The sequence below is a fragment of the Panthera onca genome, chromosome B1 (genome assembly GCF_046562875.1).
Source record: "Panthera onca isolate mPanOnc1 chromosome B1, mPanOnc1 haplotype 2, whole genome shotgun sequence".
Lineage (NCBI taxonomy): Eukaryota > Metazoa > Chordata > Mammalia > Carnivora > Felidae > Panthera > Panthera onca.
The window spans coordinates 159,210,378-159,225,364 of record NC_138342.1 but is presented as its reverse complement, the minus strand read 5'-3'; the positions used below and the strand labels follow the sequence as shown (position 1 = coordinate 159,225,364).

Below are 14,987 nucleotides of genomic sequence, written 5' to 3'. Positions count from 1 at the left end.
GTGGGAAATGGCCTTAGAGATGCTTCCTATAATCTTCCTACCCTCGTCTATTCTAGGAGGCATTCTGCCAAGGCTCAGATAAGCTGTGGTTTAAGCCTTTGCTGGCATGGCCTGTGTGGATACATACAAAATCAACAGGGTGCTGTGGCAGAGCCATTCCAGACTCTCCCCAGAGCCTCCAGATAACAGCACAAGTGGGCCACCACCTCAATTCCTTCCTTATGACCCTCAGAGTGGAGAAATCAGTCAACCACCCACACTTCTGACCTACAAAATTGCATGAAAATAAACTAAAAAGATGGTGGTAATTTGTTATATGGTAGTAGGAAACTAATGTGAACTCCAGGTGCCATAGTGATCCTGGCCTTTGAATGAACTCTATTGCTGGCACTCCAGATGCTGGTGCTTTTGGAAACTGGATGCACCCACATCTACTTTCAGAGAAATTTCCTCTGATCTTACTTTTTTGCTCTACCAGTTCTGTATTCAAGTTCGAGAATGAATGCTTGTTATTCGCTATTTGATCATATGCCCATGTGCTAATTACAAAAGGATCTTGAAAAGGAAATACTTGAGCTTCTATAAACGGGTGGTAGGCTCTGCCTCTCTTTGATCATAATGTGAGTAATTCCCCAAATATTGAAAGGAGGCTCAAATAATGGTCAGGAAAAAAAGTGTTGTTACTGCTATATATCACTCTTTCTGTTGTCCAGTACCAAGATAGACCCTGGGCTCCCACGGTTTGAAGATTTTAGTATTGCAGGAGAATAGTGCTTCCACTAAACAGCTAAACAGTGGTTCTATTAAATCTGAAGCTATAATATGCACCTGGATATCTTGGGGTTCTCCAGGAACTGATTAAACAGGAAGAAGGGAGGTTTGTGATATTGGAATATTGGTCAAGGAAATTGATGTTGATTATCAAGGGGGGATAGGTTTGCTGCTTCTCAAGATGAAATTTTGTGAGAGGGTCATGTGTGCAAAACTAAGAAAGGATCTTTTCACTCTGACCTCTTGAATCCCATACCTGTACCCTCAGGAAGAAGAGCTCCATTGTTGGTTGCTGGTATAGAGTGAATACCAAATCTATGTACAACACCCCTGTCTTGTTTGGTGTTTTCTCCTAGTTAACATTGTGTCTGTTTTATATAGCATCGGTGAACATTGCATCTTACTGAGCCATTCTGCAGTTTTACAGAGCTAGCCACTCCTAGATGATGGATTGGATAGTAACATGGCCTTGGTTTCTTTCACTGTAAAGTGAGTTTACTGAAAAGTGAATTACTTGGCTAAAAACAGTACTCTAAAATTTTATTTGAAGTGCTTCAGTTTGAAGGGTGAGGTGTATATGCATGTCTAAATTAACATTAATCTATACTTCAGGGGTGGTCACATAAGGTGAAGTGTGCTACTCAGCAATTTACACTTCAGAATATTTCACAGGTGATTGGTTAGAATGTGAAACCTTATTCCACAATTCACGCTGTCTTCAGAGGGGACTATAGAAAGTGCTTCACATATCATAGTCTGGTTTGGCATCAGAGACTTTCTTAATTAACATAAATAATATTAAATTATGTCACTGGAGAAATGAATAGTGTCAATATATGTCAAACAGAAAGATTTGTACAGAAAAATCTACCATTGCATGATTAATAGTCTGACAATCCCAGCAGGCTAATATTTTTTCAGCAGTTCCCTAAGTCTAGAACTCTACTTATTTCTGAATTCCCCACTTTATAGACAACTCTTTGCTCTAATCAAGCCAGACATGTAGCTGGTTTCACTATCCAAATATTTGCTATGGCAGGACGAACCTTTCATGCATGGGGCATACCTACAGAGGCAGAGTGGAAAGAAGGGGAGTGAGGACTTCAAATTTGCAAGATTGGTTACGTGCATGTTTTGATTTTGCTTGCTAATAAATGTTGGTACTTGTGGCAGAATTAGGTATGGTGCTTGCTTTTTAGAAAAAAAAACCATAATATCTAATAATGACACTGCAAGAGGGAGTAACTGTGTCCGGTCAACACTAATTCCTGGAGGCAACCAGTTTTCACCAAAAAGAACCTATCGACTCTGAATGGGTATATTGGCTTAGTTCAGTCTAGTAGATGTCATTAGGGTGAATAATGCATTCAATAGGGCAACAGATGGCCATGGTGGCAGGTATATCGTTTCAATTTTCTGGTTGTTTCCTGGCTGGTTTCACTGGTCTGCAGGAATGAGTTGTCTTATATCGACTCTGGTCTCTTTATAGGTGGTAGCTGCTGCCAGGTGACTCAAAGTAGGACATTTGTCACTGCTACTGCTGCTCTCCATAAGGTGCTGAATCCCTGACCCCAACCCACTAAGGGCTGCAACATCTTAGAGGTGCCAAATGAAGCTGTACTTTCTCTGAGTCTTCCAGGTAGTGGAACCATGTGATAATCTGAAGAGAAATAAAGAGAAATAAAGAGAATTCACCTCACACCCTGGTTCTGTGTTAAAAACTTTCTCACTTGGGCACTCTTTGGGTTCAGAGTCTCACCAAGGTCTCTCAAAGAATTGTTTCATCCCACGGTTTTAATTCCATTCTCTGCAAGAGCTGAAACACTGTGGTTCAGGAGACACCGAGAGTGGTAGTCACTGCTCCATTACCTTATTACACCCAGTATCCCTGTATAATGTGCCCTCCTCCAGCGAGAAGCAAACTCCCATGTATTTAAGTCATACAAATAGACTCTCAAAGGGAAAAGTATGTGCATGTTTAGGTCTATGTGTGGGGAGAGGGGTGTTGCTGAGCCCCCTATCAGGCTGTCTTTAGGATGAGGTCATAATACACTAATGTTTACCAAGGTGAAAAATTATATTTGGTAAAGAAAGATTTATCACTATTCAGTCTAGGGCAATTTCCTTGTTGTGCTTAAAGTCTTTTGCCACTTAGAATACTTCCAAATGTTTATGACCGAATGGGATTTTACAGAAGCAACATAGCATCTGCAGATACTTCAAGGTAGCTTATAGGACAGTCATATTCAAGACCAGAGAAACATACAGTTGGGCCCAAGGATTTTTTTTAAGTTTTAAAAAATGAGTTAACACTTTAAAATCAGGAAATTTCACTTTTAAATGTCTGGATTTCTGGATGTATTTGAAAAGTCATACTACACCCTCCTTCCTAAATGGCAGTAATATGCTATGACTTTTAGAGAGGGCACTCTTCTCCAGTTTTTTACACTTTCCACTTGCTCACTTCATTCTGTAGGTATTGGTATTTGTGTTCTCTGCTTTGGGGCCTCATTCAAATGGTATATTTATGGAAGTGCCCTAATGAATTCTACAGAAATTAACTTACTCTACCAAAAGCTCTACAAATACAATTATCATAGAATCTTGACTTTAATTTCATCTTGTCCAGCAGTTTCCAAAAATCTGGTCATGAACTAAAATCTGGATGGCCATAGGAAAATTAACTGGGGGAGTTTTCTGAATCCAGGTTATCAGACCCCACCCTCAAAGATGTCTACCTTGTTTATGAAAATATCTAGAGAAATTCTCCTGTATATGTGTGTTGAGAACTATTGGTCTCCTCCAGCCCTTTTTACCTTGGAGTGAAGGAGGGGTGGGGAAGGCCACGGAAGTGCATTCACTGACTACCCAAGCTTGGCTGCTTGATGGGTCAGGGGAATACTGATAAGTATAATTAAATTTGTTGGCATTAATAATTTTATTTTGATCTATCAGAACAGTCCACTGAATGCAAAAATCAATATCTAAGAGAAAGGTGGCTGAAGCCAAAATGAGGTCAGAAGCAAAATCAGGCCAGATGTCTCTATCCCACTTTTCTTCTGTTTCTCTCCAGTCTTTTCTCTTATAACATAAGCATCTCTGCCCTGCACATCCTCTTCATTCCCAGCCTTCTTCAAGTTTTTCAAAATGCTTAGCAGAGGGGCAAGCAATTTAGTGATCCTTGGGTTTGATATCTCTTTTATTTTACCTCTTCTACTTTTTTCTTAATCTCTGTCCATAGATATTCTTTGAGGCTCTTGCACAGTATCAACACATTCCAATGGCGGGTTACATAAATATCTCTTTTCTAAGTTTTGACACTGATAAGTTTTTTTTTCTGGTCTTTGTCAGTATTTTTCACTGGAAAATGTTCATCATTAATTTCCTAATACACACACACACACACACACACACACACACACACACACATGCTCAGAGGAAGTATATGGTGAGGGTAGAGGAAGAAATTAGGAGCTTCAGATTGGAGTCCAGAATCCATGTGGCTTCAGGAACCTGATTATTATCTCTCTGAAAAAAAAATTACCTCAGTTGATATTGTCAACAGCCTTAAAAAAGTAAAGCACCAGTATTCTAATAGGCACAAGAAAGCCACGCTGTTCTGGTATGGGCTTAATCAAAGAGAAAAGTGCTAGAAAAGACTAAGTAGCTACCGTTGCTGGAAGATCGATGCTGCTTCTGTGCATATGAACTAATAGCAAGTGAAGACATTTCTCCTGAAATATAATTACCTCTTTTATCTGTGTGGATATTTCAAATCTGAAGGTTAATAAAATAGAAGAAATGCAACATAACTTTTGTGACTTTGCAGAATGCTACCAGTGCAACAGCAGCCCTGATTAAAAAATACAGCATTCAGGACTTCCATGAAAAATCTTATTCATGTGCTCAGGCCCTTTTGTTTTTCCCTTCCTGACCACTTCTTCCTCTTCTTTTCCTAAATCTCTCCCCTTTGTCCCTTGCATTAGTTATCTTTCTCTATGTAAAACACCATCTCAAACAGAGTGACTTAAAACTACAAACACTAACTTGCAGTTCTGTGGGTTGGCAATTCTGCTCCCAGCTTGGTTCAGTAATGCAGCTGTGGTCAGCTTCTGGTCAGCCAGAAGGCTTTCCTTCTAAGGCTGTCTATTAGCTGAGATATTAAGGACAGTAGAGCAAGTATCTTTTAATACACAGCAGGCTAGCCTATGTCAGTTTCCATGGCAGTCGAAAGGGTTCTGAAAGACAATGAAGTATGCAAGACCTCTTGAGTAGTAGGCTCAGGACTGGTACACCTTCATTTCTACCACATTCTATGATCAAAGCAAGTACAGCAAAGATACAAAGGATTAGGGGATAGGTTCTGCCTCTCGCTGGGAAGTCCTGTAAAGTCACATTGCAAAGGGGGATGGATAAAGGACAGAGTAGAGAACTGTGGCATATTTTGTAATCTGTCACCTCCCTCCTGCAATTTTCATGAGTCATGTGTATGCATAGGTACTATAAGGGAGTGACAAAAAGAACAAAAAATTCTGTTGCTATATTCAAGTTGCTTATAATCTAGTGGGAAGAAAAACATCACCTTCATCACAGATTACAGGTACAAGCATTACCAGCTTGTAACAGTCAAATCCATGTATACTAGGAAAACGTGGATGGAAAGCTATTGGTAGTGGAGATTATCAAAGCCCTCTTTAATTGTTTAATACAATTTAGATAACCTCTTGCATTTTCAGCATTTAATTCCAACAATTTTAAATATATGAAAGTGGGAAAAACAGTACAGTTACTCCCCCATATGCCCACCACCTGAATCAAACAATTGGAAACATTTTGCTATATTTGTATCATATATATACATGCATGCATACACATGAGCACACATATCTAGATATATGCATCATATATTAAATGTTGATGGTGTTAGAAATACTACCACATGGATTATTTCCCAACTGTAAGGGGAAAAATGGAGAAATCTGATTATCATCATTATGAATAATGAAACAACTAGTCATTTTGTGACTCCAAATATGATGCAACATGAAGTACTCAGCATCACCAATGAGCTATTTTGTTAAATTGTGGTAAAATATACATAACATAAAATTGATTATTTTAACCATTTTAAAGCATACAGTTAAGTGGCATTAAGTACATTCACGTTGTTATGCAGCCGTCACCACCATCCATCACTAGAACTTGTTTTCATCTTCCCAAACAGAAACTCCCTACCACTAAACACTAACTCTCCCTTTCCCCTTTCCCCAAGCCCCTGGCAACCATGCTCCTAGAATTTGGCTACTCTAGAAACCTCATAAATGTGAAATTACAATATTTATCCTTCTGTGACTGGGTTTATTTCACTTAGTATAATGTCATCTAGACTCATCCATGTTGTAGAATGTGCCAGAGTTTCTTCCTTTTTAGGGTTGAATAATATTCCATTATATATACCATATATAATATGTACTGTATTATATATAATATATATGTATATATACTACAATATATACATATATACACATGTATATGCCATATTTTGTTTATCTATTCATCCTTTAACATATGTTTGGATTGCTTTCAGCTTTTGGATGTTGTGCATAATGCTGCTATGAACATGGATATATAACTACATGTTTGAGTCACTGTTTTCAATTATTTTGGATACCCTTGAAAATGTTTTTTCTTTTCAGATTGTTCATTTTTAGTATGTAGAAATGCAGTTGATTTTTGCATGTTGATTTTGTATCCTGCAACTTTGCTGAGCTAGTTTATTAGTTCTAACAGTTGTTTGGTTTTGTGTGTGTTTGTTTTTTGTTTTTTTTTTTTTTTTTTTTTTTTTTTTAACGTTTTTTTTTTTTTTTTTTTTTTTTTTTTGAGACAGAGAGAGACAGAGCATGAACGGGGAGGGGCAGAGAGAGAGGGAGACACAGAATCAGAAGCAGGCTCCAGGCTCTGAGCCATCAGCCCAGAGCCCGACGCGGGGCTCGAACTCGTGGACCGCGAGATCGTGACCTGAGCTGAAGTCGGACGCCCAACCGACTGAGCCACCCAGGCGCCCCTGTGTGTGTTTGTTTTAATCTTAATGTTTCCTACATGTAAGATAATGGCATCTGTGAACTGAAATGATTTTATTTCTTCCTTCCCAATTTGGATGCCTTTTCTTTACTTTTCTTGACTAATTTCTCTGGCTAGGGCTTCCAGGTCTACATTTAGTAGAAGTAGGCTTTTTTTTTTTTTTTTTTTTTTTTGTCTTATTTCCAGTCTTGGAAAAATTGCAGACTTTCACCATTGAGTATGATGTTAGCTATCGGTTTTTCATATAAGACTTGTATTCCATTAGGGTAGTTTCCTTCAATTTCTCATTTGTTGAAAGTTTTTATCATGAAAAGTTGTTGAATTTCTTAAATGCTTTTTCTGCATCAAGTGAGATAATCATATGGGATTTTTTTTTCTGTTAATGTGGCATTTTACATTGATTTGTGTATGTTGAACCAACTATGCATTCCAGGTATAAATCCCTATTGGTCAATGGTATACCATTTTAACATGCTGTTGCATTTGGGTTGCTAGTATTTTTTTTGAAGATGTTTGGATTCATACTCATAGATAATATTAGTATGTAGTTTTCTTTTCTTGTAGTGTCTTTGGCTTTTAAATCCAGATAATGCGGACCTCATAGTAAGAATTAGGAAGTGTTACCTCCCTTTCAATTTTTTAGAAGAGTTTGAGGTTGTGTCAATTCTTCTTTAAGTGTTTGGTAGAATTCACCAGTGAAGCCATCTGGTCCTGAACTTTTCTTTTTTGGGAGGTTTTGATTCAATATTTTTGTTCCTTACTGGTCTGTTCAGATTTCCCATTTCTTGATGATTCAGTCTTAGTAGATTGTGTGTGTACAGGAATTTGTACATTTGCTTTTAGGTTATAAACCTTTTTATTTCTGTAAGTCAGTAATAATGTAAGCTACTTTAATTTCTGATTTTATTTACTCTAGTCTTTTTAGTGAATTCAGCTAAAGATGGTTAATTTTGTTATCTTTTTGAAAAAATAAGGATCTTGTTTTCATTGTTTTTCTCTATTTTTCAATTCTCTATTTTATTAATCTCCACTTTAATTACGTTCTTCCTTCTGCAAGCTTTGAGCTTAGTTTTTTCTTCTTTTTCTAGTTCTTTAAGTTAAATTCTTCATTTATAACCCATGTTCTTTTTAAATATAAGCTATAAATTTCCCTCTTAGTGTTGCTTTTGCTGTATGGCATATCCTTTCAAGGATACACTATTTTTCTAAAAATCATGAGTTTACATAATTTTCTTCAACACAGCAGAAAATTTACTTATTTATGAACTTTGTATGATTGTGTCTCTTTTTCCATACATTGAAATCACGCATATAATGTTGAAATAATTATTTATTTGTAGTGTAATACAATGTTCACAAGTATCAAAATAATAAATATTAACACTGAAATTAAACTACAGAACAAAGTTTAAGGTTGTTATTGTACTTATTTTTTAAAATAGGATTATCAGGGTTTTTTTTTAATTGTGGCAAGAGCACTTAACATGAGATCTGCCTTCTCAACCAATTTTTAAGTGTACAATGCCATATTGTTAATTATAGGCACACTCTTATAAAGCAGATCTCTACAATTTATTCATCTTGTATACTGAAATCTTATATCCATTGAATAACAACTTCCAATTTTACCTCCCCCCACCCCCTGGCAATCACCATTTTCCTTTGTGTTTCTATTTTAGATACATTATATAAGTAAAATCATGCAGTGTTTTTCCATCTGTATCTGGCTAATTTTACTTCACATAATGTCTTCAGGCTTTATCCATGTTGTTGCATATAGTAGGATTGACTTCTTTTTGAAGGTTGAATATTCTATTGTATGCATATATTCCATTTTCTTTATTCATCTGTCCATAGACACTTAAATTGTTTCCATATCTTGACTATTGTGAATAATACTGCAATGAACATGAGAGTGCCAATATCTTTTTGAAATCCTGATTTCAATTATTTTGCTTATATAGTTGGAGGTAGGATTGGTAGATCAGACGGTAGTTCCATTTATAATTTTTTGAGGAACCTCCATGTTTTTCTTAGAGGTTGAACTATTTTGCATTCTGATCAACAGTGTTCAAGGATTCCAGTCTCTCTGCATCTTTGCCAGCTATTGTCATTTTATGTAATAATAGCCATCCTAACCGTTATGAGGTGATATCTCATTGTGGTTTTGATTTGCAGTTTCCTAATGATTAGTGATATTGAGCACCCAGATTTACAGTTAAAAAGTAAATTACGAGATCGAATAAATTTAGTTTCTATTTTTGTCCCTGAGCCCCATATCCCTTTACCACTTCTATATAACCATTTCTTTTTTTAGTTTTTGACTGTTTCTTCTGATGAATATCTTTGTAAGTGTATATATTTATATTTACATATAAATAATATAGTATATATGTGTATTATTACTTCCTCTCCTTCCTCACACAAATGTTAGCATGCTATATACAGTGCTCTGTATATAATTAATTAATATTAATTTATATTAATTAATGTATTAATATATTTATTTGTATTAATTAATTTTTAATTAATGGTGTTTTTTCTAGAGATTTTCCCATGTAAGCAATATAGTTATCTTTGGCATTCTTTCTTTTTGTGCCTTTTATTTATTTTTTATTTTTATTATTTTTATTTTTATTTTTTTTTCAATATATGAAGTTTATTGTCAAATTGGTTTCCATACAACACCCAGTGCTCATCCCAAAAGGTGCCCTCCTCAATACCCATCACCCACCCTCCCCTCCCTCCCACCCCCCATCAACCCCCAGTTTGTTCTCAGTTTTTAAGAGTCTCTTATGCTTTGGTTCTCTTCCACTCTAACCTCTTTTTTTTTTTTTTCCTTCCCCTCCCCCATGGGTTTCTGTTAAGTTTCTCAGGATCCACGTAAGAGTGAAACCATATGGTATCTGTCTTTCTCTGTATGGCTTATTTCACTTAGCATAACACTCTCCAGTTCCATCCATGTTGCTACAAAGGGCCATATTTCATTCTTTCTCATTGTCTTTGGCATTCTTTTTATGTTACTGCATACTAATTCCACATAGAAATACATCATGTCTTATTCAATCACTCCCTTAACAGAAGACATTTTGTGTTTTTCCAGACATTTACTATTACAAATAATGCAATACTAAATAACTTTGTGAATGATATTTTGGACTTCTGCAAGTAGGTGTGTAAAGTAAATTATATGAGCAGGATTATGTATGAAAGCATGGATGCATCTGTAATTTACCTAACTTAATTTTACCAGCTTTCAAGTGCGTGCTGCTTTTTCCACATAAGTAGAGCAATGCAGTGAGAATGCTTAGGATTTGGAATCTCACTGGCTTGGATTTGAATCCTGACTTTATAACTTATTAATAAACTTTGTGGCCTCGAAGGTTAATAATACCTACTTCACAGGGCCATTAAAATTAAAAGAAACAATGTTTAAAGCATCTTGTATCTTGTCTTGCATCAGAGATGCTCCCCAAATGTCAATTCCCTTTCAGTCACTGAAGTCAATAACATCTTAGTGACTTTGGCTGTTGATGCATTTTCAGAATTCTAGATTCTTCGCTTTTGATTCTTTTGTGACATCTCTTATTAACCTTCACAGACTTAGTTTTGCCATGAAGTATTCTGAGATTTCTCCAGAAATCTTCAGCCATTTTTTTGTTAGCTTAGAGTGCCTATTGCTGAACACATATTTGTGAACCATAGGACACTATTCTTCTCTGTCTCTGTGTTGGCCGCTGCTTTTCAATAAGCTGCTTTGCTTGGTAATCCGTGGAAAGAAGGGGGCCTCCATCCACACCTGGCATCCTCTTCTGCATCTATTCTTAGAAATCTAGAAATGAAATCTACATGATTGATTTCTACCTTAAAATATGTCATCATTTTGAATCATAAAAATTTTCTGCGCTTTAGTTTATCAAACTTTCTCTGTTCTTCTACTTCTAATTGTCAGAGCAATTCTCATGGCTCCTACTTGAGTCCACACAGCCAGCCTACATCTGAAAATATAAGAGGTTTTTAAAGTGCTTGGATCATACTGGCTCAGCAGCACTCATGCATATAGGCATGAATCCCCACCAAATATTGAATCAGAGGCCATGTTGCTAAAGTAGTGTTTCTAATTTGAGAAAGTAATTGCTTTTGGATTATTCCACTGACTTATATGATTCAATACAGTAGGATTTTTGGCTTTTTAAAATCTATTTCATATTTTAGGGAACATGAATTTTAGTTTTTTTTATATTTAATGCTTTAAACTTTAAGTGACGAATGAATATCTTTTAGTAAATATTCTCTTTTTCTGTGCAAATATATGTATTTTTAGCTAAGAGTTTGTTTTGGCTATGCATGGGGGTTCCTAACTCTTAATATCAGCTGTATAATCTCATGTGTGGAATTTAATAATATCGAGCTCATAGAAACCAATAGTAGAATGGTGGTTGCCAGGGGCTGGGGACAGAGGAAATGGTGAGATGTTGGTCAAAGGGTATGAACTTTCACTTATAGGATGAGTAAGTTCCCAGAATCTAAGGTACATCATGGTAACTGCAGCTAACCCTGTGCTGTATTTTAATGTTGTCCTGAGAGTAGAGCTTTAATGTTTTCACCATAACAACAAAAAGAAAATGGTAATTATGCAAGGTGAAGGATGTGTTACATAACCTTATTGTGGTAAACATTTAGTAATATATACATGTATCAAATAATCACATTTTACACCTCAAGCTTACACAAAGTTACATGCAATTATATCTGATAAAGTTAGAAAAAAATTCAGGAAATTTAAGTAAGATGTAAAAATAATTGTTAATGTTGTCAACATTAAAGGACATTGCATTATAAAAGCCTTTATAATTCAGCCAGAGACAGTACAATCTCAAAGTCTTGAGTACTTTTTTTTAATAAAGAAATTATTCAATTTGGTCTCCCCCCAACCCCCTCCCCACCAAAAAGTTATGAGAATCAACTTTTAGTAGGGGTTGCCCATATTCTGAGGAACAGACAATCTACCTACACTAGGTTTCTTAATCCTGCCTTCTTGATAATTCTTCAAATTTGATGAAAACCCAAATGAATTCTAAGGCTGGAAAATAGAGAAGTTGAGAAAATATCAAATGACAGGACAACCCAGAACTGTTTCCTAATTTGGCAACTGTTCTGGGATTATGATGTCTTCTAGATTGGGCAACATTTTGAATAAACCAAAAATACCATTTTATGTAAGAACGTCACTTCCTACCTTGGTCTTTAATATCTTTTGTTTTGCAGCTGAGAGTCAGGAGACAAATGAGGAGAATTAAACCCATTCAAAGCATGAGGAGATCTCATTCTTTCCCGGTGAATTATTTTAAAGAGGATAAGACACATTGAAAGAGATTTATAATGTTAGTTTATTTGAAAGAATGGTACTCAACATTTCAACCTATTTTTATTAACATTTCTGAAGATAAATACCTTTCCCCCCTTTTAGTGAATTAATCTCCTTGGTTCCAAATCTTATGACCATGTCACAGATATCTGATGGCATCTTAGAGAGTAAATGCAAACAAAGGAAAGAACTGTTTCTTCAATTGGATTACTTACAGTGTTGTAACTGAATATATTGCTTTGCTATTTATTTATTTATTTATTTATTTTTAAATTTATTTTTTAAAATTCAAGTTACTTTACATACAGCATAGTATTAGTTTCAGGAGTAGAACCTAGTGGTTCATCACTTACATATAAAACTTAGTGCCCTCCTTAATGCCCATCACCCATATAGCCCACCCACCTACCTCCCTTCTAGCAACCCTCCGGTTGTTCTTTGTATTTAAGAGTCTCTTATGGTTTGTCTCCCTCTGTTTTATCTCATTTTTCCTTCCCTTCCCTGCTGTTCATCTGCTGTGTTTCTTAAATTCCACCTATAAGTGAAATCATATTTGTCTTTCTCTGACTGACTTATTTTGCTTAGCATAATACACTCCACCTCCATCCACGTTGTTGCAAATGGTAACATTGCATTCTTTTTGAGCACCAAGTAGTATTCTGTTGTTTACATATATCACATCTTAATCCATTCATCAGTCGACAGACATTTGGGCTCTTTCCATACTTTGCTATTGTTGATAGTGCTGCTATAAACACTGGGGTGCATGTGTCCCTTAAAATTAGCATTTTTGTATCCTTTGGATAAATACCTAGTAGTGCAATTGCTGGCTCATAGAGTACTTCTATTTTTAACTTTTTGAGGAACCTCCATACTGTTTTCCAGAGTGGCTGCACCAGTTTGTGTTCCCACCAACAGTGCAAAAGTGTTCCCCTTTCTCCACATCCTTGCCAGCATCTATTGTTTCCTGAATTAATTTTAGCCATTCTTACAAGTGAGGTGGTATCTCATTGTGGATTTTATTTGCTTTTTCCTGATGATGAGTGATGTTGAGCATTTTTTCATGTGTCTGTTGGTCATCTGGATGTCTTCTTTGGAAAAGTGTCTATTCATGTCTTTTGCCCATTTCTTCACTGGATTATTTGTTTTTTGGGTGTTGAGTTTGATAAGTTCTTTATACATTTTGGATACTAACCCTTTATCTGATATATCATTTGCAAATATCTTCTTCCATTCTGTTTGTTGCCTTTTAGTTTTGTTGATTGTTTTCCTTTGCTGTGCAGAAACTATTTATCTTGATAAGGTCCCAATTGTTCATTTTTGTTTTTGTTTCTCTTGCCTCCTGAGACATGTCTAGTAAGAAGTTGCTCTGACCAAGGTCAAAGAGGTTGCTACCTATTTTCTTCTGTAGAATTTTAATGGTTTCCTGTCACACATTTAGGTATTTCATCCATTTTGAATTTATTTTTGTGTATGGTATAATAAAATGTTCCAATTTCATTCTTCAGCATGTCACTGTCCAGTTTTCCCAGTACCATTTGCTGAAGTGATTGTCTTTTCTCCATTGGATACTCCTGCTTTGTTGAAGATTAGTTGGCCATACATTTGTGGGTCCCATTCTGGGTTCTCTATTCTGTCCCATTGATCTATGTGTCTGATTTTGCTCCAGTACCATACTGTCTTGATGATTATAGCCTTTTAATTACAGCTTAAAGTCCAGAATTGTGATGCCTTCAGCTTTGCTTTTCTTTTTCAATATTACTTTGGCTATTCAGGGTCTTTTCTAGTTCCATGAAAAATTTAGACTTGCTTTACTAGTTTATTTATTTTTGAAAAATGTTTATTTATTTATTTTTGAAAAATGTTTATTTATGTATTTTGAGAAAGGGTGGCAAGTGGCAGAGAGAGAGAGAGAGAGAGAAGAGAGAGAGAATCCCAAGCAGGCTCTATACTGTCAGAGCCCAACAAGGTGCTCGAACCCATGAACTGTGATATCATGACCTGAGCTGAAATCTGCATTTGGACACTCAACCGACTGAGCCACCCAGGTGCCCTTACTTTGCATTTTATACTTTACTTCAAGCTTCTGATATGCCACATAAATTCTCTTACTACTTATGCCATCTTGAATGGCAATGTGGAACACAAAAGAGATCTCCTGGAGTCCAGGAGGCTAGGATTGTAGCTGTTGACACTTCTTCCCATTGGAAAATTACCTCCTTTTTCATCTTTAGTCCCTTGGTCTTTGGATTATCCAGATAATCCAGTAGAGCTTCAGAATAAAGACTATGACCATGTTCCATGTGTTTCTTTCAAGTTGTAAGGACTGTCAGCAAGCTGTTGATAGTGAGGTGTCTCCTGATTTTGCCCTTGGAAGTAGGTTCATCTTGGCAGAAGTCCCTGGGGAGTGGCTGGAAGTCCCTACATGTCTACCTATTTTCTCCACAATATTTTGTTTACCAGCAGGTGTTAACTTTGGATTAAGAGATTTTCTTTCCCAGGTTCTCTTGTTAAATATGACATCTCTCATAAGAATATTCAATACTAACGAGTTGCTAAAGAATTACAAAACTATTTTGGGAATTATAAAACAGAGATAAAGGGAAAATTAGAGTGGAGGGGCATGCAATACCATTTCAGGAGTGTCCTGGAACAAGTGACTGACACACTGAGAGCACTTAGTAAATACAAGTGAGCAGGTCTGAGAGGGAGAGTTGGAAACTCTCCAAAGGCAAATTGGCCAATTATTGGCCCCTCCAATGTCTGT

The 14,987-nt window shown here is 36.1% G+C and overlaps 1 long non-coding RNA gene across 3 annotated transcripts in view; it reads left to right on the top strand.

The window, feature by feature from the left end:
- Positions 1-14,987, top strand: part of LOC132691837 (uncharacterized) — a 168,228-nt gene that overhangs the window by 29,085 nt on the left and 124,156 nt on the right. The window lies entirely within an intron of this gene.